General features: G+C 46.0%; 1 protein-coding gene across 1 annotated transcript in view; it reads right to left on the reverse strand.

The window, feature by feature from the left end:
• The window catches only part of PAXIP1 (PAX interacting protein 1), a 50,014-nt gene extending 47,985 nt beyond the window's left edge, over positions 1-2,029 (reverse strand). Inside the window, exon 1 of the mRNA XM_081537948.1 lies at positions 1,917-2,029. The gene's annotated coding sequence lies outside the window, so the exon portion shown is untranslated. The remainder of the gene's footprint in view (positions 1-1,916) is intronic.
• Between the last annotated feature and the right edge of the window lie 24,636 nt (positions 2,030-26,665).

Raw genomic sequence — 26,665 nt, forward strand, 5'->3', positions numbered from 1 at the left:
ACCGGGGACACTGGCTGTGTTGAATCAGCGAACAGATTGTCTGTGCACTCGTTATCTGTGTAATAAGTGGTTTTTGTATGGGCAGAAAGTGAGCACATTGTGTGTTAGTGGCTCAGTCGTGTCCGACTTTGCCACCCCATGGACTGTAGCCCGCCAGGCTCCTCTGTCCATGGAATTCTCCAGACAAGGAAACTGGAGTGGGTTGCCATTGCCTCCTTCAGAGGATCTTCCCGACCCAGGGATGGAATCTGCATCTCGTGCATAGGCAGGCGGATTCTTCCCCACTGCACCACCTGGGAAGTCCAAGCACCTATTTAGTCTTTTAAATATCCTTATGTTTAATCATTCTGATGTTTTCTCTTTTTTCATTTGTCTTTTGAATAGTCTGAAACAACCCTGTTCTAATGCTAACAATTTTTTTTTTTTTACAAATAATAAAAACATTGGGTACTTGGCTGAATGAATAGAATATACTGTCCTCCTCTGACTACCCAAGCATAAGTTGGGTATTGGTCATTGTAACATTTTACCTTCTATGTGAAGAAAATGTAGGAGTGATAAATTCCTTCTAAATATCAAATCAAAATTAGCATCCCCTTTTATTGACCTGTGTGAGAGAACTTACTAGCTTTTTTCTTGCTTGGTTAAATAGGAACTAAGTGTGTACTTTTATAATAAAAGACTTAAAGCATATCTCAACCAGGTATTTTATTTTGTAAGTTAAAAAAAGAACTTGTAACAGCAGGGCAGCTTTACTGTGATTTCTGATAGTCAAGAAGGCAAATTATGGAACTAAGAAATCTGTTATTTAAAATCTCATCGACCTGTTGAGATAGTTAAACATTAAACTGTGCAAGGTCAGTGTTGTACACGTGTGTGGGCCTTATCTCACCAACATCAGGAGGGTCTCGCTCAGTGGCCCACACAGAAAACATTCAGTAGAGTGTATCTAACACATTGCTGCTTTGCCAGTAATAAAAGAAACTTCTTTAGATGAAATCTAACTTCACCTGGGTAAGGCATGTTCTGAGGAAGTATCAGTTCATTTAACGAAAGCTTTGTACTTCTTTAACTTCGGTACATGTATGACCCCAAACGCGACATTGAGGATTAATATATTTACAGCTTCTCCCAACTAAGTTCAAAGCATGGTCATTTTGTTGGTAATCAACCTTCAGAGAACAAACAGCCTGTTTCATACTAATTTGATAAATAGGGTAACACACTTCTCATTTTTTATTTTGCAAAATTAGGTATCTTGTGCTAGAGGGAAAAAGTGTGAAATTAGAAAATGGAAAAGGAAAGTTGAGAACAATTCAAATTGTACTTACTGGCAGGAACTTGAGGCCATTATTAGTATTTACAAATTTTTTTTAATGCATGTCTTTCTGTTCTCTGCAACAGTCTCAGTCTTGTTCTCATGTTCAGTTCAGCTAGTCACATACCCCTTAAAGTTAGGTACTATCAATGTTTAGTAAACCTTTAGTTGGGGTTTATAGACTACAACATTTGACCTTTTTTTGCAAGGGAGTACTTAAGTTAGAGGCATCAGAAAGCCAGCATTTACTTGCAGGAGAACCTGGGAGCCAAAAAACATGTGCTTCTTTATGGGAGTGGTCAGTCAGTCGACCCACAGGGCACAGTTGCCACCAAAAGTCACGCATTCATTGTAGAGAAACTAGGGAACACGAGTAAGGGAAAAAAATAAATTATCTCAAATCTTATCCTGGAAGCAGCGTTTATGAATCCTTCCTGACACTGTCTCACACAAATACATTTTTCCTTGAAAAAAAATGCTACTGTTCTGTTGCTGGCCTAAAAACAAAAACAAAAAGGTCCTTCCAGGTCGATAGATAAAAGATCTACATCATTTAATGGATACATAATGCCCCGTTTTTAAATGTACCTTAACTTACATAACCAACTCTGTATCATGCTTTCGTTGTTTTCAGTTGGGCAGTTTCAGGGCTGTAAAGCCATCATACAGTTAGCCCACGCGTGTGATCTTACACTCTTCCTTCCGTGCTCTGACGTCACGGCCTAGCAACACCCCTCTCCCCCCCGTGGGCCGCGTGCGGAGCACAGAGTGTTCATCACCAGGACTCTGTCGCTGGTTCCGGCTCTGGCGGTGGCGCCCCCCGGAGGCATCTTGACTGGAGGGTTAGGGAAACAACCGGCCTCCAGGGGCAGAGGCCGGGAAGCTGCCCAGCACCGAGGAAGCCCAGGGCAGCCCGCACGGCCACCGCCCCGTGCACAGGGCCCAGCGTGCCGCTGGGGGGGCGTGGCTGGAGGACAGGCAGCGCGTGCAGGGCGCTTCTGAGCGGCTTCGGGGCTTGCTCAGTTGGCGTTCCTGGGGGCTGCGGTGTTGCTGTCTGGGAGCCATTTCCTGCCTGCTCTCCAGAGGGGAGGAGTCAAGCAGAACATCGCTTGGGAGGCTCCCCGGCCGCCAGGCCTGCAGAGAGCCGCCGACCGCCCAGTCCACCCACTTCCACTGGCCAGAACCGGGTCTTGTAGCCCCAGCCTACCCTGCAGGGGAGGCTGGGAAACGTGGTCTTCCTGGTGTCCAGGAAAAGGAGATGGGATTGATGGCACTCCGCCAATTTCTGCCGTCTTTAGTTTCAAAACAATTCTAACAAACTAAGATCATACTAATAGACTACAATAAAACATTTAAAAAATTTGTTAAAGATAATTTTAAAAAACCAGGCTTGCACCTAGCCACTTGGTAGACATGAGTTGGGAAGTCAGTGGCTCTGTGTGGAAAGGGTGAGCAATGGATGTCCTCTTAGCCTCAGGCGTTGGTTGGAGGCCTGGGTCGGAGGCCTGCAGCGGCCTCCAGCCCCCTTCTCCCTCAGGCCTGCATCCCGTCCTCGGCCATGTTCCCTGCCCAGGATGCCGACCTCACCAAGTGACGATAACAGGCCCCCAGTTGAATCTGCTGAACAAGGAACCCAGCACAGCTGAGAGGGCAGCAGGGAGGGACTGCTGTGTTTATTTCTTGGACCTCTGGGCAGGCTTCCTGGAGCTGGCAAGGTCACCTGACCTATACAGCTGCCTCCTCCGAGGCCCCGGTCACCTTTCCTTCCTCTCATTCCTTTGGGCCTTGGTTCCCCCACCACCTACACGTCAGCCTACACCTTTGTAGCCATCCCTTCATAAATCAGCTTTCTCGGGTGATGCTAATGTGAGTAGGCTGCTTCAGCCGTGACCCTAGTTACATAACGGACATGGAGACCTGATGGAACATTGAGAAGTCTTTTCTTGCAAATAAATGTTATGCCTGCCCTCGAAAAGCTAGCAAATACTTGGGTACACAAGCCTGACAGTGGTGGAATTAACGAACGCAGCAGAGCTTTCAAGAAGCGCTCCCTTCCGTGGGCCAGGATCGATGGGACAAACCTCGGGTGGAGTGGGTAAGAAGCGGAAGCCACGGATAAGGGGGATGAGGGCAGAATGCTCGTATCGCTGAATGAAAAGGTGCACGTTTTAGATATTAAGTAATTGGTTATTTGATATAAGGCGTAAATAGGAAATAATACGAAATAAATGCCAAGTATATGAAGGTCCTTAAGTCCCACCAGAGCAGGCTGTTGAGTTTGAGGTGTAGTATAAACCTGTAGCTGTGTTAACAGGAGAAAAAGAGAACAGCTTACTAGCTATTGAAGGTGAACTACTTCGTGGCAGGCTGGCTATAGAATCAAGTCTTGCTTCATTTACAGCCTTTAAAGTGTATAAAGACAAATTTCATTATGAAAATAATGTACCGGCCATCTGATGGGAAACACCCAGTAGCACTGACATGCCAAGGAATCAGAACACGTTCGTTACAGCTTTGGGGCATCCACGCGGACTCACCGCCCCCAGAGTGGAGCCCCAGAAAGGCCCTGGACCACAGTGTTCCCTGTCCTTGTCAGCTGCGTGTGGAGTGAGAGCAACGTAAAAAGGGCGGGGAGTCCAAAGGCGTCCAGCAGGGAACCCGCTCAGATACCCTTCACCCGAGAAACACCGCTGCCAGTGGCCCTGAGCACGACCTTAATCTAGTTCTGTGGTGGCTCTGAGGCGTTTCCTGGCCGTTAGAAACTATTCCCAAAGGTAACGCTGAGGGGCGTGACGGTCTCCTGCCATGGAGAGCGAGCTTCTTTGAAAAATGTATCCTTAGTTTCATCTCAGATTGTTCACCAACTGATTAATGAAGATCCTAGTCTAGGACCTGGTTCTGTATTATAAAACACTGACAAAGATTTTGACAGTCTTCTCTGACTCAAGCTTCTGAACCCATTCCTCCTATTTAGATGTATTTCCGTCTTAGATGTGCTTCCATCTGCAAGATGTTGTGAGTCAGTCTCACTTTTTAGTAAATACACCGAGGATGAGAAAACAGGCCCAGAGAGTTTAATTGACTTGTTGATGATGAGAATTGCTAGCAGATTTGAGGCTAAATCCATCTTTCTATATTTACTAGAATTCATTCTTTTAAAAAACAGAAACAAGATTTAATTTCACATATAATAGAAGTAGAAGAAAACTAAGTGGTATGGAAGATATAACTTGATAGAAGTTGAAAATAGTCCATTGACTTATATTTTTGCAGCTAATACATGTTAGTTGCAGAGGCAGCTCAGTGTGCTGCCATGAGATCAGTCTTTGTTTCTTCACATATACCATCAGACCATCACCTTGTCCTTACCTATATACTACATTTTTGTTTTTTAAAAGTTTAATCAATTGTAATTACCCAAGTAACGAGTGAATTTTCTTTTTAAGAAATTAGATTGTTGCAAATAATGGTAGTCATTCAACTACCATTCCCCCGTCCCATCTTAATTGCTGTAATGTCTGTTGTACATCCATCTTAACTTTAAGACTTTTACATGTGAATTCATTGAATATATTGTGTTTTATGCAGATGATATATTGACTCATTCTGCGGTTTTCTTTCTTTGCTTAGCTATATTTTTGAGATCTATGCATGTTGCTAAATGTAGAAGCAGTTCATCCTTTGTAATTGTTAGGTAGATTGCCATTATGTGACTCTACCACATTTTATTTACCCATTTCTCATGTGATAGGGAGAAGGCAATGGCACCCCACTCCAGTACTCTTGCCTGGAAAATCCCATGGACAGAAGAGCCTGGTAGGCTGCAGTCCATGGGGTCGCGAAGAGTCAGACACGACTGAGCGACTTCACTTTCACTTTTCACTTTCATGCACTGGAGAAGGAAATGGCAACCCACTCCAGTGTTCTTGCCTCGAGAATCCCAGGGACAGCGGAGCCTGGTGGGCTTCCGTCTATGGGGTCGCACAGAGTCGGACACGACTGAAGCGACGCAGCAGCAGCAATACATATTCAATCCTCTCTTGGAATTGATGGAAAATGAAGAGATGATTGTTAGCTCTAAGTTCAGAATTTCCCTCTTTTAATGTCTTGTGTCAGTTTTAATTTTCTGATTTAATTAGTTTCCTAATTAGAAGGGGTTAAATTAATTAACCTCATTATTTACTATATATTTAATGATTTCTCCTCTATAGGGAGTTACTTCATTTTCAATAATTGGAAAGCTATGTCAAGAGGGAATACTGCCAAGTTCTATACTTATTGCTTTACGATCAGTGGCAAGACAGGCCAGATTGGAGGGAATTTTAGGTGAGATACCAGATACTTGCAAAGGCTACTACTTCTCACTTGTTCTGAAACATGGTACAGGTAAAAACATGAGCTGGGATTCAATAATTTCTGCCAAATTAGAACTCAACGGATATATCCTCTCTGTAAGGTTAAAATATCCTAGAACATAGGATTCGATGAGAAATAGCCCAACCACGTGATGTTAGTTATAGACGTAAGACAGCCATGAATCACCGAATACTGCTAAGTAATGCTGATGAAAAGGAGAGTCTGAAATCACCACCCGGTCTAGCAGCATATTAAAAGATCATTTTTCCTCAGACTTGTCAGGGGGCTAAATGGAAAACATTTTGGTAAGTCACAGTAAAATCTTAAGCCTAACATCTGCATGACTTATGGAAATCAAATAGGCCTTGTTCTTTCATGTTTATAGATGCATAAATATAAACAATTTGTGGATAACTATGTTTTAATGCAGTGATACCCCAAAAAGATGAAATAACTGCTTTTTAGAGAAAATGAGGCTGTATCCACAATACGTCTGAGTTGTTCTTTTTCCCACCAAGAAGCACCTCCCAGGGTCTGAGCCGCTGGGCACACGGGCTCTGCACCAAGCCACGTCCCCCCGCAGGTCTGCAACACCGCCGTTCCCCAGCTCCGCTGAGAACCCCATGAGAAGGCTTGGGCGGGGGCGAACCCAGACCTAACGTAGTAGTAAAGTGAAGCGGTCTGGTTCTCGGACGCTCACTTCAGCTGAACAAGCACAGGGCACTTAGGAGCCTTGCAGATGGGCTTATGAAGCAAGGCCCAGCAACATGCACCCATGGGAGGACCGAGCTCCGGTCTAGAAGCAGCGTGTTCCGTGCCAACATGAATAGTAAGGTGAAGTCAAAGCAGGGAGCTACCATGGGGACTGGGAGGAACACAGAGGGCTTCTCGGAGGAGGTGAGTCTTGAGAGGGCTCTGAAGGATGACAGGAGGAGGGAATGGAAGGAGGGGATCATCGGCCACTTGGAGAAGCAGCCTGAGCAGAGGCCTGGGCCTGGAGGGAAGGTGGAGCGGCAGGACCAGGCCAGACCTCGGAGCAGAGGACGTCACCGGGGAGCCACTACAAAGAAGCAGGCTGAAGACCTTCAGGAAGAAACCGCAGGAGGACACAATACCGCCCACATGGCTCACAGTGTAGAATCGATCACAAACCCTCATCCGAAGATGGAGAGGCTGAAATGGAGGCAGAGGAAGCGTCTCTCGTTCGTTCCCGTTTGGAAAATACCTGCTCGTGTTCAGTGTGGAGCAGGGCAGCACTCAGAACAGCACCAGCCAGACAGCACTTCCTGCCCTTGCCCCAACTCTCCAGCAGCTCCCACGGCTGGCGGAGGAGGTCCAACCCCACCAGCCTGCCGTCCGTGCCCCCATGACCTCCTGTGACCTCCTCCATACGCCTGCTACACACTCCAGAACCCAGCACCCTAGCCTGTCTCCTCCACCCCGCTGCATACATACCTCTTCCCACCAACCAGCTGCCCGAACCCCCTCAAACACATCCACCACGCACCACCCCCCCGCTTCATACAGACTCTGCTCCCCCCTGCCTGAAACGGCCCTCCATGTGCACACCTGAGCTGACCACACCTTTCCTGTGTCCAGGCACAAATGTCCCCTTTCGTGAAACGTCTCTGATGCCTTGCAACAGAACTGTCTCAAGGTCCCTTCTCTTGGTGATGGTAAAGAAGTCATAGAGTGGGGGTTCTCTGGACAGACCGAGGCTGACTAAAGCCAACCAAGTTGTGAGACAGTTCATCTCCGCTCTGTGGCATGGCTGCTCGATGCATCTGTTTTCAAGACAGGGGACCTAAAGTGTGGGCGCTTGCCTTCCTCCCAATGCTTCTATTTAAAATTCCAAAAGACTTGATTTTAAAATACTTGCCCATCTCACACAGTACCCCCACCCAACTCCCACATAATCCCGCCACTGCTAACTGAAATAGGTCTTACTGCTCTGAAGAAGTATATCCCCAGCTGCTCAGGATGGTGCCTGATGCCAAGTGGATGATGGATACATACTGAAAGAGTAGGTGGGTGCGTTTCGAACGAGCTAACATCACCGCTAGGGATCTTCCACCTTGGCTTTAAGGCACCACCAAACACAGTCACAGCTGTGCAAAACTGAAACTTCCCTCTTCGACTGGACGTCGCTCCACTGTGACTGACGACCGCACTTTGCTTTACAGATGGAGAGACAAGTCCAGAGAGATTAGGTCAGGGGTCAGCCAGCTTGTCCTGTGATGGACGAGATAGAAGACACTGCAGGCATTGTGGTCCAGGACACCCGTTCTGACTTCTTAACCCCGCCTCTGCAGCGTGACAGCAGCTGTAGAGGAACACGGGGACCGATGGGCGGGGCTGGCTCAAGGCACCCCTTCCTCGAAGGCGGACAGCCGGCCAGAATGAGCCCGTGGGCCCCAGCTCACCGACTCAGGGGCATCCAAGGTCACAGGCTCACAGACTCCATCCCAAAGACCAGCACTCAACAGGTGTGAACTAACTCACGGGTCCCTGGAGCCCCAGCCGGCACTTCCTCCACTTGGCTGTGCCAGGTCTGTGGTCTCCGGGGTCTGTCTGAGTGCTTGACCATCAGGAAGACAGGGGAATTAGGGCTAATTAATTAGTCCAGACTTTGAAGTCCAGAGAGGAAAGGGCCTCATATTAACTGCAAATGATCATCCTAAGTAATATATATACGTGTGGCACTTTCATTAAATTTTCTCTCAAATCTTGAAAAATCTGTATCTCCTGGCTGCCAACATTTTCATCTTAGGATAATTATGAAGCCTCCCCAAATAGTCCTTTCTCAGTTTGCGATCCACAGCGGGGCACAGTGCCAGCTGCTGAGACTTGATGGAGCTGTTTAATTTGAGACTTACTAGCACAGCACAGGTGAAAATGAATAAAGACAGTGAAATTTATTCAGAATGTACCCAGTGTAGATGCCTATTGTGTAGTGACGTTCATGGGGAAAAGAAATAATATGAATCTAAAATTAAGATACTGCAGTGTCTATCAAGATAAATTCAGGGATTTTAGGAACATCGTCCAAAGATGATAATAATCATTTTACTGTAATAAAGGCAGACATTTCAACATGAGACAACCATTCTTATGAACATTTATTCACAAAAAGAAAATAATCACAAAATAACATGACCAAGAATCCTCAACTTTAAGCTTGTAACACATTTTTGTTGTTCAGTCACTAAGTCGTGTCCAACCCCATGGACTACAGAAAGCCAGGCTTCCCTGTCCTTCACTATCTCCTGGAGTTTTCTCAAATTTATGTCCACTGAATTAGTGATGCCATCCAGCCATCTCCTCCTCTGTTGTCCCCTTCTCCTCCAGCCTTCAATCTTTCCCAGCATCGGGGTCTTTTCCAATGAGTCAGCTCTTCTCATCAGGTGGCCAAAGTATTGGAGCTTCAGCTTCACCATCAGCCCTCTCAATGAATATTCAGGGTTGGTTTCTTTTAAGATTGACTGGTTTGATCCCCTCGCAGTCCAAGGGACTCTCAAGAGCCTTCTTCAGCACAATACAAAGGCATCAATTCTTCGGCACTCAGCCTTCTTTATGGTCTAATTCTCACATCTCTACGTAACTACTGGAAAAACCATAGCTTTGACTATACGGACCTTTGTCGGCAAAGTAATGTCTTCACTTTTTAATACACTGCCTAGGTTACTCATAGCTTTCCTTCCAAGGAGCAAGCGTCTTTGAATTTCATGGCTACAGTCACCATCCGCAATGATTTTGGAGCCCAAGAAAATAAAATCTGTCACTGCTTCCACTTTTTCCCCTTCTATTTGTCATGAAGTGATGGGACCGGATGCCATGCTCTTAGTTTTCTGAACGTTGAGTTTCAAGCCAGCTTTTTCACTCTCCTCTTTCGCTTTCATCAAGAGGCCCTTTAGTTCCTCTTCACTTTCTGCCATTAAGAGTGTGGTGTCATCTGCGTATCTGAGGTTGCTGATATAATTTAAGGCTGTGAATTAAAAGTGTCATTCTTTGTTTATTAACGTTCGATTCCCAGCCAAGTCTGAAGATAATTTTTAGAGATATTAAAACCTAGCTACACAGCAATTCTAATATCGCACTCTATTTCCTGACTTGGGCTCAAAGTAATTCCTTCGTTTTGTAAACAAGTCATTTTTCTCACTTAAAACACACTATTCCGTAGAAAGACGAAGACAAGGCTTAGGGTGTTAATGGTCAGGGACAGGCGGCCACAGGATGAGTTGAACAGAAAAGCAGAGGAGAGAAAGCCCCAGAGTGCTCTCACTGATGCCAGAGTGTCTGCCATTTCAGGTGTCGTGTAAGAAAAATCCAACAGGTGGACGTCAGGGATATTGGTGATCCTTCTGCTTCTGTTACTCACCTGCTCATGTAGAACAAAGAATCTGCTCCAAACCTGTGCAGAGAAAGAAAAATCAGACTATGGAGAGGAAAGAACCACCTCACTGAGTACAGAAGCCATTTATATTTACAACCCTTTGCCCGGCCAGCCATTTCAAGGATTAAACGATTTCATACGAGTCCTGGATAATTCTAATAGGTTTCTAAGTGGGAGGATTTATTCAATCTATTTGCCTATGTCTGGCAGCTCTGAGAACTTTCATAAAAGTATATTTTTTAAAAAAGCAGAGGGCTTTGCAGACAGAGTTGAGTCCCATGTTCCACTCCTATAGAAAAATTTCAATATATTGGAGAGTATGTGTATAGTATGATCATAAGTGGAAGCTCTCCATTTTGTTTTGGCCTTTGTGCTTGATGCATTTTATCCCGCTTGTCTACAACACGCTCACTAGCGTCCGAGAAAGAAGCTTCATGGATGCTTTCGCTGTGTTAGTCACTCAGTTACGTCTGACTCTTAGCGGCCCCATGGGCTGTAGCCCTCCAGGCCCCTCTGTCCATAGGATTCTCCAGGCAAGAACGCTGGAGTGGGCTGCCATGCCTTTCTCCAGGGGATCTTCCTGACCCAGGGATTAAACCCGGGTCCCCCACATTGCAGGCGGATTCCTCACGGTCTGAGCCACCAGGGAAGCCAGTGAAGGTTCCCCTTTTCTCCCTTCCTCCATCCTTCTGTCCTTGGCTCTGTCTAACCTCCAATGGCACTCTTGGTTATTTACAGCGGCTCTAAGAAATGACTGCAAAGTAATATAAAGCAGCAGGTGGTTGTGGTAGGCACACGGCATTATGACTTTAAAATTTGGCTATTAAGACTAGTGAAGTAGGATAAAACAATATTGCTATGAGGAGGGCAATGTGTAACATTCTTAATATTTTAAAGTAAATCAGTTCATAACAGTCATGGGGGCTCCATCCTGCTTCAGGTGGAGGCAGGTAATTCACCTGAAAAAGATCATTTTAAACTGGAAGATATGAGCTGCTCCTACTGTTGAAGTTTTTTTATTAAAGCATAATATAGAGCATTATACATATATAATATTACATTATATATATATAACATTACATTATACATATTACATTACTGTGCATACAGTAATGTGCACAAGCCCTGCTCGGAGAGCTCAAAGACCCTGAGGAGGTGGATACACCTGTGTAACCAGCCAGAGACACGGTACGGCCTGTATTACACTCCACCACAAACCACAGCTCCCTGTCCTGACTTCTGATACCCTAGAGCCATTTTCCTGTTATTAAGTTTGTATAAATGGATTCACATATTTTGCGTCTTGTCTTTGGCTCAAAATTGTAGTCTGCGACAGCCATTCATATTCCTGCATCACTACAGGCTCTCCATCCACACAATGATCTGTGGGATCCGGGCAGTTTTCAGTTTTCGTTACTGGAACGAGCATTTCCATACATGCCATTTGGTGGATAGATGCACGTGTTATGTTGGATACACGTGGTCTGGCCATGGAATGGCTGGGTTGGAGGAAAGGCACGTGTTCAGTTTAACAGATGCTGCCGAACGGTTTTCCCCAGTGGCCGCACCGTTTCATCCCCGCCAGAGGTGGCGTGGCTTTTTCATTCTGGCCGTCCTGCTGGGTGAGTGGTGGTGGTGCAATATGATTTTCATTTCTTTGATTAATGAGGTTGAGGACTTTGTTTAATACTTACTGGCATTTGGCTATTTTCACATATGAAGTATCTGGTTTGTTTGTTTGTTTTTAGCCTTTTGCCCTCACCACAGGGCATGTAGGATCTTAGTTTCCATAGCTCCTGCGTTCGTAGCGTGGAATCTTACCCACCCCTGGACCATCAGTGAGGTCCATTCAATGTCTGCTGTATTTTGACTCATGTTTAAAACTCCTCCTCCTATAGCTTCCGAGCACAGGGATGAGCCCCGTCCTCTCTTGCTTCCAACCTGCCACGTCCCTGCGAGTCCCGTCCATGGCCGCCGCAGTCCCAGGCTCCCCAGCTTCTGCGGAATCCTTACCACAGCCGACAGGTTCTCTCCGAATGCTCCCGTCTCCTCTGGGACTCGGGGATGCTTAGCCTCAATTACATAGAAGGCAAATATACCAGTAGTTGTTTCAGAACTATTATCCCCAACACATAATTTTGGTTAAAGTTGTTAAAAGTTAGTTTCAGATTTCTCTTTACTGATTTCTGATCAAATAAAAGTGTTTTGCTGAAAATTTATATTTTGTATGCAAAGTATTTCCCCCTTTTACACTTAAATGCAGTATAAAACTGGTAAGGAAAACATACAGCATTTGGAATTGAAAACATTGAGACATCATGTTCTAAATGGTTAGAACCATCTCTTTGATTTATACAGATTTCTTTTTCCAAGTGAAGTACTGAATACATGAAATTCTGAACTATGGAAACCTCAAATGTTTTCTCTGCGAAAAGTGATTTTTGGAATACTAATGTCAGCGAGACATACATTGGTTTTGTCGGCTTTGGGGAACCTGAACTCAAACACTTCAAAGTGTAATTTCTTAAATATTTTATGCATATTTACAGATGCTATGTATATATATGGATATATTCAACACATACACACCATTTACTTAGCTGTACCAATAGATCCTTTCTTGGAATGGCTGAGCTTAACCTTGGGGGCATTCTAGTAAGGCGCATGCATAGCATGTAAGATCTTGACCCATTTTCACAGTTTCACTTCATTTTCTACTCAGATGAGCATCAGCCCCTCAAAGAATGTACTCAGAGCTCTCTTCCTCCTGCAAGAGCTGGAAGGAAAGGGGACCTTTCGGGGCTGAAAACAAGGCAGCATTAGGAGTGTGTGCAGCTCTTGTTCTGAATCAGAGGGTGGGAGCCTCCATGGGGCAGGGAGAAGACGGCGCAAGATTGAAAGAGACGAAATTAACACCCGGTCACTCAACACAGACCCAGAGGGAGCCAGGAGCTCCCGCACCGTCCATTTACTGAGGAAGGCGGCAGGCGCCTGGGCGCAGGTGAGGATGAGAGACACGGACATGAGGCTTTTCAGCAGACAAGGGTACGGGTCACCTGTCAAGAAACCCTCCACTAGACAAGGTCCAGCGACCCTCCTGCCCGCGTGTGGGCCAAGTCCTGGAGGGGCGAACATTTCAGACACTGCCTGGGGCGGCCGTGACACTGACTGTGTTTATTTTCTTTCTGGTTTTAATTAGATTTTCCAACCAATTCAAAAGAGCAGGTACTAGTAGCACCTGTATTTGGCATGTGCAGCAAATGCTTATTTCTGCGGAGGAAACTGTGCCCATGGCTGTGGCTTGGTCTTCCGTGTCGCAGAACCATCTTCCCGAGCTTGTCAGCCCTCAACCAACTGTGGTCCCTGCCAGCAAGCATGGTGTGGAATGGTTGGCACTAATGAGGTGAACTTAAGAGAACTGGAGGACTTGGGAGTCAGGGAGGGACCCAAGAGATTATCAAAGAAAATGGTGTTCAATTTTTTTTATAGTTTTTTTTTAATACTTTTTTTTTTTTGGCCACACCATGTGGCATCAGGGATCTTAGTTTCCAGACCAGGAATCAACCCCATGCCACTTCAGTGGAAGCTCAGAGTCTTAACCACTGAACTGCCAGGGAAATCCCCTGAGGTTCAATTATTTTTAAAACAAGGTCTTATATAGAACTCCAATTTGGCTCTTGGAGAAAACACTCTTATGGGGAAGAATTTCAAGATCTAAATAATTTGAATTGGTGGAAACCAAGACAAGATTTGGGATTCCCTGGTAGCTCACCTGGTAAAGAATCCACCTGCAATGCAGGAGACCCTGATTCGATTCCTGGGTTGGGAAAATCCCCTGGAGAAGGGATAGACTACCCACTCCAGTGTTCTTGGGCTTCCATGGTGGCTCAGACGGTAAAGAATCCACTTGCAATGCAGAAACCTGGGCTCGATCCCTGGCTTGGGAAGATCCCCTAGAGAAGAGAAAGGCTACCCACTCCAGTACTATGGCCTGGAGAATTCCACAGACAGAGGAGCCTGACAGGCTACAGTACATGGGGTCGCAAAAAGGCGGACATGACTAAGTGACTTTAACTTTCACTTTTCAAGACAAGCTTTGTGGAAATGCACTCCAGGTGCCAGACCAAGAAAGATAAAATACATGATTGGGTTGGGGTGACTTCGTTGATGCAAGCATCCTCTCCCGGGACTCAGGACTCACAGAGCCACAGGGAATGGCTCCTGGTCCTGGATCCCTCAGCCAGCGTCAGTGAGGTGGAGATACTGGACATTCCCTGTCTTACCCTGGCACTGAGATGTTCAACTGAAATAGTATGTGAACACCAATGTAAGCCACTATGGAATTAAAATTTTTTTCTAGTAGCTACATTTTTTAGAAAAGTACAAAGAAAGAGGTAAAATTAAACTAATATATCCAAAATACTATTACTTCAACTTCTAGTCAGCATAAAAGATAATGGGATATTCTGAATTCTTTTTTCACAGTAAGTCTGAAATCTGGTGTGCACTTTACACTTGGTAGCACATCCTGATTAGGGCTAGCCACACTTCAAGTGTTCAAAAGCCAGAAATAGAGAGGAAGAATGGATCACTTATTCTACCTATGCCAACTGTACTTCAGGGTATTCAATAAACTAACTGTTCATAAACATTTTTTGTACAAATATTCCAGCTACTAATTGAAGAAGAAATTATAGAATATCACCACGTTGCAACCTAAAGTGAGATAAATGGAAAAAACTGATAAGTGAAAAGCCGAAGGGGACAATTATAATGGATTGATCTGCTTGACGTCACCTGAACCCTGATTAATCTTATCACAGTTTATTATGTGTCTCTTATAACACAATCCAGAAAGTACTCTCACCAAACCCCACATATACACGTAGGCTAAACAATATGCTACTAAACAACCAATGAATCACTGAAGATATCAAAGAATAAATTTAAAAAAATATCTGGAGGTAAGATAAAAACACAACGATCCAAAATCTATGGGACGCAGCAAAAATAGTCCCAAGAGGGAATTTTATAGCAATACAAGCCTACCTCTGGAAACGAGAAGAATCTCACACAAGCAACCTAACCTTACACCTAAAGGAAGTAGAAAAAGAACAAGCGAAACCCCAAATTATTAATAGTAAAAGGAAACAATAAAGGTCAGAGCAGAAATAAATAGAGGCTTAAAAAACAACAGAAGAGATGAATGAAACCAAGAGCTGGTTTTTCGAAAGGAGATAAATTGATAAACCCTGAGCCAGCCTCATCAAGAAAAAAAGAGAGTGATCAAATGGGATTTATCCCAGGGATGCAAGGATGGCTCAGTATCAACAAATCAATGAATGTGATACACCACATTAACAAATCTAAGAGTAAAGAGCCTATGCTCATCTCAATACATGCAGAGAAAGCTTGTGACAAAACTTAACATCCATTTATGAAAAATTCTTAACAAAGTGGGTACAGAGGGAATATACCTCAACATAATAAAGGTGATATACAACCAGCCCACAGCTAAGATCATTCTCAATAGTGAAAAGATGAAAGCATTTCCTCTAAGATTAGGAACAAGTGAATGCCCACTCTTGCCACTTTTATTCAACATAGTATTGGCAGTCCTAGTCACAGCAATCAGACAAGAAAAAGAAGTAAAAGGAGCTCAAACTGGAAAGAAAGAAGTAAAACTGTCACTATTTGTAGATGACATGATGCATAAAAAACCCTCAATATGCCACCAAAAAACTAGAGCTCATCAGTGAATTCAGTAAAGTTCAGAATACAAAATTAATAGGCAGAAATCTGTTGCATTTCTATATACAACAATGAACTATCAGAAAGAAAAATTAAGAAAACAACTCCATTTATGATTGCATCAGAAAGAACAAAATGCCTAGGAATAAATCTAACTAAGAACATAAAAGGCCTGCACTCAGTAAAATAGCAGACTCTGATGAAAGAAACGGAAGATGACACAGAGGAAACGATATAGCTAGTTCATGGATTGGAAGAATTAATATTATTAAAATGATCATACCACCTAAGACAATCTACAGGTTCTGTACAATCTCTATCAAAAGATCATGAGAGTTTTCAAAAAACTAGAACAAATAATTCTAAAGTTTGTAAGAAAGCACAAAAGATGCTGAATAGCCAAAACAACCTTAAGAAAGAAGAAAAATGCTGGAGGTATCATGTTCTCTGACTTCAAATCTACAGTAATCAAAACAGTATGGTACTGACTCAAAAACAGGATCATAGACCAATGAACAGAGTAGAGAGCCCAAAAATGAACCTACATTTACCTGGGCAATTAACCTACGACAAAAGAGGCAAGAATATACAAGGAGGAAAAGACAGTCTCTTCAATAAATGGTGGTGGGGAAGCTGGACAGCAACATGCAAAAGAATCAAACCGGACTACTTTCTCACACCATGAACAAAAATGAATTCAAAATGGATAAAAGACTGAAATGCAAGTCTCATAAAACTTCTAGAAGAAAACATAGGCAGTATGTTCTCTTTTTTAATTTATTTGGCTGTGCAGGCTCTTAGTTGTGGCACGCAAGATGTTTGATCTTCATTGCAGCATGCAGACTGTTTAGTTGTGGCTTGTGGGATCTAGTTCCCTGGCCAACAATTGAACCCGGGCTGCCTGCATTGGGAGTTCGGACTCTTAGCCACTGGACCACTAGGGAAGTCCCAGGCAGTATGCCCTTTGACATTGACCTTAGTAAATTTTTTGGATATGTCTCATCAGGCAAGGAAAATAAGAGCAAAAATAACAAATAGTTCTACATCAAACTAAAAAGCTTTTGCACAATGAAGGAAACTACCGACAAAATAAAAAGGCTGCCTACTGAATGGGGGAAGGTATTTGTAAATAATATATCCAATCCAGGTTAATACACAAAGAATATACTTGTATATATCATACTCATACAACTCAACATCAAAGAACAAACAACACAATTTTTAAAAACTTGGCAGAACGCCTGAATAAATGTTTTTCAAAGAAGACATACAGACTGCCAACAAGCACATGAAAAGATAAACATCACTCACCATCAGAGAAAGGCAATCCAAAACCACAGCATGATAATGCCTCACACATGCCAGAATAGGTATTATCAAAAAGCCAACAAATAACAAATGTTACTGAGGATGTGGAGAAAAGAGAACCCTCATGCTGATGGGAAGGTAAATCAGTGCAGCCACTGTGGAAAACAGTGTGGAGGAGCCTTAAAGAGTTAACAGGAGAACTACCATACGGCCCAGCGACGCCACTCCTGGGCATTTATTCGAAGAAACTGAAAGTACTAATTAAAAAGGTATACGCACTCCGACGCTCACTGCAGCATTGCTTACAGTAGCCAGGATGTGGGAGTGCCCGTTGATAGATAAGTGGATACTGGTGTGCTGTATAAATATACATATTTACATGGTGATAGATGGTAACTTTACTTACTGTGGTGATCACTTTGAAATGTATGAAAAACCCGAGTCTCTATGTTGTACACCAGGAACTAACATAGTGATGTAGGTCAATAATACTTCAATAACAAACTCATAGAAAAAGAGATTAGGGAATTCTCTCGCAGTCCAACGGTTAGAACTAGACACATTCACTGCTGTGGGCTTGGGGTTCAATCCCTGGCTGGGGAACTAAGATTTCACACACCTCATGGTGCAGCAAAAAAAAAGGGGGGGGGGGGAGAAAGAAAGAAAAGGAGATCATATTTGCGGTTATGAGAGGTGGGCATAGGGGGAAGGGAGCTGGACGAAAGAGATCAAAAGGTATAAACTTCCATTACAAAGTACATGCATACTAGGAATATAATGTACAATGAGATAAAGCCAACTAACACTGCCGTGTGTTACATTTCAAAGTCCTTCAGGGCGTAAATCCTAAGAGTTCTCATCACCAGGAAAGAAGTTTTTCCTTTTTCTTCTCTTTGGTACCTATATGAGATGATGGATGCTCGCTAAACTTATTGAGGACACCATTCTATGACATATGTTAAGTCAAATCATTATGCTGTACATTTTAAACCTGTTAACTACATGTCAGTGAAGCTGGAGGAAAAAAGAGTAGGAAAGTTTGACCAGTGGACTAGTAGCTGGGACATCCCAAGGGAGCTTGCCAGAAATGCTAGTGTTTAGGTCCACCCCCAGACCTACTCCATCAGAAACTGCACTTTTCAAATTATGTTGATTTCCTTTTGGCTGTGCTGGGTCTCCGTTGCTGTGCGGGCTTTTCTCTGGTTGCAGTGTGTGGGCTGCTGCTTGCGGAGGTGTCTCCTGCTGGGGAGCTCAGGCTCTAGGGAGTGTGGGCGTTGGTAGGTGCAGCGTGAGGGCACATCAGCTGTGGCTCCCAGGCTCTAGAGCACAGGCTCAATAGTTCTGGTACAGCACACATGCTTAGCTGCTCTGTGGCACATGGAATCTTCTGGATCAGGCATTGAACCCGCATCTCCTGCACTGGCAGGCAGATTCTTTATCACTGAGCCACCAAGTAAACCCAGAAACTGTGTTTTCAAAAGATCCCTAGGTGATTTGCTTAAACTTTAAATTTTGAGATGCACCGATGTATAGAACAAATGATCAAGCCTTTTCAATAAATGTATTGTAAGAATTTTAAAAAGGTGATAGGTTTAAAGAGATATAGGTTTAAAAGATTTCAGACATATACCCCAAATATAAAGTGTGGACCCTGTTTGGATCCTGATTTCAACAACTTTAAAAAGCTTCCAAATTTGAACACCACCTGGAGATTTTATACTAAGGAACTGGTGTTAATCTTTTTATGTGTGATAATGCACATGATTATGTTGTTTAACACAGTCTTTGTCATAGAGATATATGCTCACATAATTACAGATGTAATAATATGATGAGGTTTGCTTCAAAACAACTCAGGAGAGAAAGCACCCAGGTTACAGCAGGACTGGCCACGAACTGTGTGCTGAAGTAGGCTGAGGGGATGTGGGAGGTCGTTATTCTAAGCGCTTCAGCCTGCTTTATGTATGCTTGAAATTTTCCATAATAGAATAACTTCTCAGAAGTACACTGTCAAAGGAAACACAGACATCCTTGAGAAGTTCTGAGAGAGAGAGGACGAAAGGAAAACGGGATATTGAAATAAGCTCCCTGCTTCGAACTGAAAAATTGGGATCCCAGAATGGAAACACTTGTCAGAGACACGGTTGACATTTGTCTAACAGACCTTGAGGACAGAAAGCTCATCAAAGTTTCCTGACCCACGGGATCCCATGTGGTAGCTAACCAAGCGTAAGGTCCCTAGGAATAACCACAAGGGCAACCCAATAAGAAGCTACTTTCATCAGACAAAAGTCCAGGTCTGGTAGGCAGAGATCCAGCTCCAGCTGCCGTGGTGATGCTGCAGACTCCCTGAGCCAGTTCCCAGACCTAGGTCTGATCACAGACCAGTGCCTCCTGACCACGGAGCAGGCTGGGCCCCTTTGGGGAATCTCTGCAGCGTGGCCACGCATGTATTCTATAAACAATCTTCAGGCCTCTTCAGAAGGACCTGTGACTTTACAGGAAGTGCTGGTCCTGGCTGGCTCCAGCTCTGATCTCAGCTGTGGACAGGTGGACAAAGCCTGCACACAAGGACCACTGATGGCACGGTACTTTGGGCTCCCCACTCTCCTCTCTGGGGGGCTTTTTTTTTTTTCAACTTTAACTTTTTTATTTTGTATTGGGGTATAGCCAAAGAACAATGTTGTGGTAGCTTTTAGGTGCAACATCAAATGGACTCAGCCACACATATACAGGTACCCATGCTCCCTCAAACCCCCCTCCCATCCAGGCTGCCACTCTTGAATGGAGCTCTGTGTGCCGGACAATACTGTTCTGGGGCTTTTTTTACTGCTAGGGGGACTGAGCTGGCCTGCATGCGAAAGAATGAGGAAGGTGGTGAAGCTGACAGCCCCAGGGCAATTCCACCAATGCACTGAGAGAGTCGGTGGATGAATGTTTGACTCCGGTCCTAAGGTGAGTCCACCTTGAAGGGCACTCCTCATCTCCAGGTGAGTGGAAGGTGGATGTCTGGGCCGTCAACTCTGTAACGAGCTCTGGACCACTCTCTCTGGCTTACTGTCCCCTCTTCCTGCTCCTCCACTCCTGCTCTCTGAGATCGACTCCCCCAAAATTACTTGTACCCAGGTCTCCATCTCAGCCTTGATGGGGAGCGACTTGGATAAGAAACTGTATCCTCGTTGATGTGAATCTCTCGGGTGTCCGCGTTCCATCGTGGTCCCCCAGCCAGAGGGTTACAGAGGCCAGATGAGAGAACTGAGCCCCAGTGCATGGGGGCTGGGGTGTCCAGTGAGCATGCAGACAGTTCCTGAGTGCTCAGTCAGAACGGAAAACCTACAGGCTGCAGAATATCCACATTGACTCCCTGACCCAGGAAGTAAAATCAGGATGAGAAGCAAGAGAAAAGCCAAGGTCTGTGCAACTGCCCCCCCCCCCCGCCGCCCACGTCAGGGAGGGGGGTGCGGACAATTCAGAGACTGGCTTGAGAAGGGCCCGTCTGTGAGCTCAGGGCTTCAGGGATTCTCAAGAACCCATGTCCTTTTCTTCTCTCTTTTTTGGCCGCGTTCTTCACCACCTGTGATCTTAGTTCCCCGCTCAGGGATTGAAGCCACACTCCTTGCATTGGAAGTGCAGAGTCTTAACCACTGGACCACCAGGGAAGCCCCCAACAACCTTTTATGTGCAAAGGAGGCATAGATTTCCCCCAACAGTGCACTCAGCCATTCTTCAAAAAGCCAGACGGCTCCAGTAACTGAAAACAGACTTGACCTCACCAAATGCCATGGTCACTGCTGCTTGCCCCACTGCCAGGCAGAGAAAATGCCAGCTTCCTCAAATATGCCTGGTCAGCCAGGGGAGCAGGACGCCGCCTGTTCCTCCCTCTCCCCGAGTGGTACTGTTTTCTTTCGCTTTCATTCAGACACTTGAGGGAAAAAACAGGGGGCTGGGGGAGGCAACCTAGGAATATCTATGTTCTCTGCACCTGTTCCAGGAGTAAAACATACTTGCTCATTTACAGGAGATGAAGTTACTCATCCCATTAGAGACTTCCCAAGGTGGTAATTTAACTTTAACGATGTAATGGTAATTTGAGCACTCATGAACAGTCCAGTCAGAACATAAGAAATTTCAAGGCTGAAACACGTAAGAATTGTCCTCTTCTTCTGGCATACACTAGTTCAAAAGTGTCTCACCGTCAGTAGTTCATTAGTTTCAGGCTAGTGAGTAACTTCAGCCAGCAGAATAAAAAATAGTAAGTACCAAGATTTTTCTTCTTCGGAAAACTGGCTCTCTGGGGCTTCTGCTCCCCTAAGCATTTGCACTCACCAAGCCCTCTGATAGTGGTTAACAGCGTTGTTGTTGCTGTTCAGTTGCTCAGTTGTGTCCAACTCTTTGTGACCCCATGGATGGCAGCACGTCAGCTTCCCTGTCCTTCACCAACTCCCAGAGCTTACCCAAATTCATGTCCATCGAGTCGGTGATGGCATCTAACCATCTCATCCTCTGTCGTCCCCTTCTCCTCCTGCCCCCAATCCTTCCCAGCATCAGGGTCTTTTCAAATGAGTCAGCTCTTCACATCAAGTGGCCAAAGTATTGGAGTTTTAGCTTCAGCATCGGTCCTTCCAATGATTATTCAGGACTGGTCTCCTTTAGGATGGCCTGGTTGGAGCTCCTCGCAGTCCAAGGGACTCTCAAGAGTCTTCTCCAGCACCACAGTTCAAAAGCATATCAGTTCTTCGGTGCTCAGCCTTCTTTATGGTCCAACTCTCACATCCATACATGACTACTGGAAAAGCCACAGCTTTGACTAGACGGACCTGCGTTGGTAAAGTGATGTCTCCGCTTCCCTAGGTCGCTGTCAGTGAGCCCTGTGGAGCCCCCTCTTCCTGTGAGCGCACAGCAGTGAGAAAGGCCCGTGACCACTGCTGCGGTATCACACGGCCGCTCTGCGCATGCGCTGGGCAGGTCTCCTCCCCATCCACCCGCACCCTCAATGAAACGTCATCACCGGGAGAAAAGCCAGCGATATCTTCCGGTTATTGTGAAAACAGTTTGGACCTTGCAGACCCGCTGAAAGGGATGAGGAGCCACACTTTGAAAACCACTGATCTAGACGACCCAGGGCCCTTCAGACCAGTTGAAGGCAGAGGGAGGGAAAGCTAACCTCGCCCTGGTGCAGGAACCTCGTCCTGGTTGCCATTGGCTGTTCCAAGGGAGTCGGAGCTGCTCTGATTCTCCAGAGTGATAGGAATGGAGCCGGATCAGTGGCTGCCCGCCAGGTACTGAAGGCTGTGCTCACCCACGCTGGCCAAGACGCGATCCAGCAGTCCTGCACAACCAAGCTCGGGTGTGATCCCTGTCCCCCCACCCACCACCACCACCCCACCCCCGCCAGGACCCAACTGGGGCTGCCAGGACCAAGGACTGAAGCACACGTGGACTCCCCTCAGCCCTGTGCTGCTCTTTCTGCTGTCTGCTGTCTTGCCTGCCAGGTCGGAGGAGATGTTTTGGAGACTTTCTCTTGGCCTTCCTGATTACAACAGCTTCTACCCGCCCAGGTCAAGGAACCGGTGTGGGGGTCTGCCCGCTGCCATTAAGTGTATTCCGATCATGAACTTGGGAACTGGAAAAATAACCATTGAGGGAATTCCTGATAGAAATTTCTCAGGTACGATCACACAGGGATATCATTTAATATCTGGTATATAATACAGATTTTCTGTAAGAAGGATTATCTGTTAATGAATCGTTGATTTCATAAAATTGTGGCGGTTAGGGTGGGTAGCAAAAAATCTTACCCATCAGATCCTTCCAAGTGGAGCAGAATTAGGTTCTATTCTGCGTTTCTAATTTTTTTTCTTACTTTCAAACTTTCAGTTAAGAATCAGCTCCTATGTGAATGAAAGAGATGCATACTTTCCCACTAAGAAAATAAGAAAATGTAAAATGAGCAGTCTTCTATATGCTTCTTTGGCTTAATCACAAACGATAAGTAACTTCAATAGACAACTGAGCCTGCAATCTAATTATTGCTAGAATGGCCACAAATTACATTTTATAAAGACATGTTTTGGTAGCTGCCCTACAATTTGTTAATGTGTCTATAAAATCACCACACAGCCTATCACCCTAGTTAGTTGTCTGGCTGCATCTTTTTAGCAAGTAGCTTTTGTTGATGCTCTATTCACTTGCCAAAGGGCCGTATCAAAATACAGAAATTTACTTTATGTTTTACAGTTCTGCAGGCTGGAAGCCCCAGAGCAAGGCGTCACTGGGTGTGGCTTCTCCTGAGGCCTCTCCCTGGCCTTTGATGGCCACCTCTTTGCTCTGTCTTTGCTGTCTTTCCTTGGTGCACCGACATCACTGGTGTTGCTATGTGTCCAGCTTCCTCTTCCTATAAGAACACCAGTCAGATTCAATGAGGGCCCACTCTAATAGCCTCATTCTAACTTAATCTTATCTCTCAAGACTCAAGACTGTATTTCCAAATACAGTCACATTCTGAGGTACTAGAGATCAGAACTTCAAAACAAGGGTTTAGAAGAGAGGGAATACAGACTACAGGCAGTAAACAAGAAAATCCTATTCCTCAAAACTGGCATTTCTGAAGTGCTTTATGGCTGATGGGAGCTTTACACCTGTTTGCATTTTTTCAAGCTAAGCCTGTGGCCATGCTTTAAGATTAAAAAGCTGAAATGTTCTGATCTTTCCTTTGTGTCTGTGTAAGAAAATAAAACAGGATTTCTCAACAGAAATTGGCTCTTCTGGAAACATTCCATTGGCTCCCCTCTTTGTTGGAGCATTCCCATCAATTCACAAGTTCATGATGCTCCTGTTTACACAAAACATCCTCAGTTATCCCTGGCTTGGTCCCTTATTGGACAGCTGCTCACTTAATGGTCCGTACAGACAGCTGTGCCAGGCAGTGCTGGGGGGTGGGGGGTGGGATATCATTTCAAGCCCATGATGTCTTCCAAGGGCTTCCCAGGTAGCACTAACGCTAAAGAACCTGCCTGTAAATGCAGGAGATATGGCTTGGGAAGATGCCCTGGAGGAGGGCATGGCAACCCACTCCAGTATTCTTACCTGGAGAATCCCATGGACAGAGGAGCCTGGTGGGCTACAGGGTCACAAAGAGCTGGACAGGACTGCAGTGGCTGAGCACACACGGTGTCTTCCACATCTGTTCTGACAGATGTCATTATCCAGGCCTTCCTTACCGTAAGTACAGCTCAGCCATTCCACCCAGCCATGGACCCCCGAAACAGAAGGCAGAACTGTTCAGAGCACTTTTTTTCCCCAAAGAGACTGTCTACATCTCATTCTAATTAGCTCTGTGACTCCAAAAAGGTGACGTTCTCTAAACAACCATGTCTGCCCCTTGACTAGAGCCACACGGAGTAGCAGTGCACAAGGCAGGCACCATCAGCTGTTTTTAGGAGACATTTGGGAAAGCAGCTCTGCAAATAACCTTTATTTAATGAGCAACGTTCTCATCAACATTCCCTAGCTGTGTCCTCTCCTCTGAGCTCGGGGGGGGGGGGGGGACTTCTCTCTTGTCAGAGCAGTCTTCTGGGGCTTGTTTCACTCCTTTAGAAGCAGAATCTGGTGTGTGTGTGCTCAGTCACTTCAGTCGTGTCTGACTCTCTGCGACCCTATGGACTAGAGCCCACCAGGCTCCTCTGTCCATGGGATTCTCCAGGCAAGAATACTGGAGTGCAGTCCCATGTCCTCCTCCAGGGGAATCTTCCCTACCCAGGGATCAAAACTGCATCTCTCATGTCTCCTGCATTAGCCGGCAAGTTCTTTACCAGTAGTGCCACCTGGGAAGCCCATGTTTTTCTCATTTTCAAATAGCTAAAAAGTTTCCAACCAAATTTGTGGACAACCACTTGTGAATGAATAGGATTCCATGATGTCCATGGTATGCACTTTAAAAAAAGAAAGCTTAATACCATCTTACTTTTCTGTCATCTCACTTTCCTGATTTTAAGTTATTTTATCTTGCTATATCATGTGTCAATTTGTGAATGCTTTAAATCATGACTTCCGTGTAGGAACTTCAATGTTTTCTCAGTTACTGTGGGTTTGTGTGTGTGGCTATGTGAGTGCGTTGGGGGGAAAGAGTTAAATGTGCCCTCCTCCTTTTTGTGAGTGAGATGGAGCTTTTATAACAACTTGCATCCATTTTTTCCCTTCACAAGAAGCAAATGTGGTAGAGCTCACTGGAGACTGTGCAACTTCTCTATGACTTGGAGAAAATGGCCTAAACATTCTAGCTCCAATACCTCAGCACCTCTAGGACAGCAGCCAACTGCTATCCTGCCCTTCCTCCTTAAAGGAAAACAACCCTCTAAGGGAAGCGCCAGGTGTTGTGTAAGAAACGTGCCCTCAAGTACTGAAATCTTTCAGAGCCGAAAAGCCAGTGAAATCATATCAGACCCTTAACTCGGAAAGTGAAGTCGCTCAGTCGTGTCGGACTCCTTGCAACCCCATGGACTCCAGCCCGCCAGGTTCCCCCGCCCATGAAATTTTCCAAGAGTACTGGAGTGGGTTGCCATTTCCTTCTCCAGCGGATCTTCCCGACCCAGGGATTGAACCCGGGTCTCCCTCATTGCAAGTAGACGCTTTACCATCCGAGCCGCCAGGGAAGCTTTTTATTCCGAAGCTTAACTCGGAAGACAGGTATTAAACGTAAGACCCGTGGAAAGGGAAGAACCCTCTCAAGGTATCAAGACCACCCCTAGAAAGGCCATGAGTGTGGAGTGCTTAGGGGAATGTTTCAAGGAAAGTTCTTGGGTAAGCTCGTTCCACGAGGGGCGCTCGTTTCGGAGGGAAGCCGGCAGAACCATGGACAGCAACACGCCCCGCGCGCGGGCCGGGGTTGGGGGGCGGGACACAGCCGGCAGCACCCAGTACAGCGCCAGCGCGGCGCGGGTCGGAAGGGAACAGCGGGCAGCACCCGGGACAGCACCAGCGCGGCGCGGGCCAGGCGGGGACAGCCGGCAGCACCCGGGACAGCGCCAGCGCGGCGCGGGCCGGGCGGGGACAGCCGGCAGCACCCGGGACAGCGCCAGCGCGGCACGCTCTGGGCCGAGATGCGCCCTCATCAGCTGATGCTTTACGTAGGCTGGCTCCCCAGTTTGATGAGGCGGGTCCGGGTGGGCGCGCCAGCACTCGGGCTGCGGCCCCACACGGGGTGGGAAGGGGCCGGGGCCGAGCAGGAGGCAGGTCCCTGCCGGGCTTCCCTCAGCACTGAGTTGCGGCTGCAGCCCGCGGCCGCTGCGGGGAGAGAGGGGCGGGCGGGGAGGCCACGCGGCGAGAACTACTGCGCTGACGCACCAGCCCTCTCGGCGGCCACACGCCCCGGGGCCGCGCAGCTTGTCCCCGACATTTGGGGGACGCTCGACCCTAGGCAAACAGACTGCTGTGTCTCCGCCGAGGCGAGCGCCCTGGGCGTGCGACCCTTAGGCGGGCCCTGGCTGAGAGACGCAGCCCCCAGTCTCCGAGGACTTCAGATCTGCCGCCGGCTTGCAGCC

The sequence above is a fragment of the Giraffa tippelskirchi genome, chromosome 10, assembly GCF_054371585.1.
Source record: "Giraffa tippelskirchi isolate mGirTip1 chromosome 10, T2T-mGirTip1v1.2.pri, whole genome shotgun sequence".
Classification (NCBI taxonomy): Eukaryota; Metazoa; Chordata; class Mammalia; order Artiodactyla; family Giraffidae; genus Giraffa; species Giraffa tippelskirchi.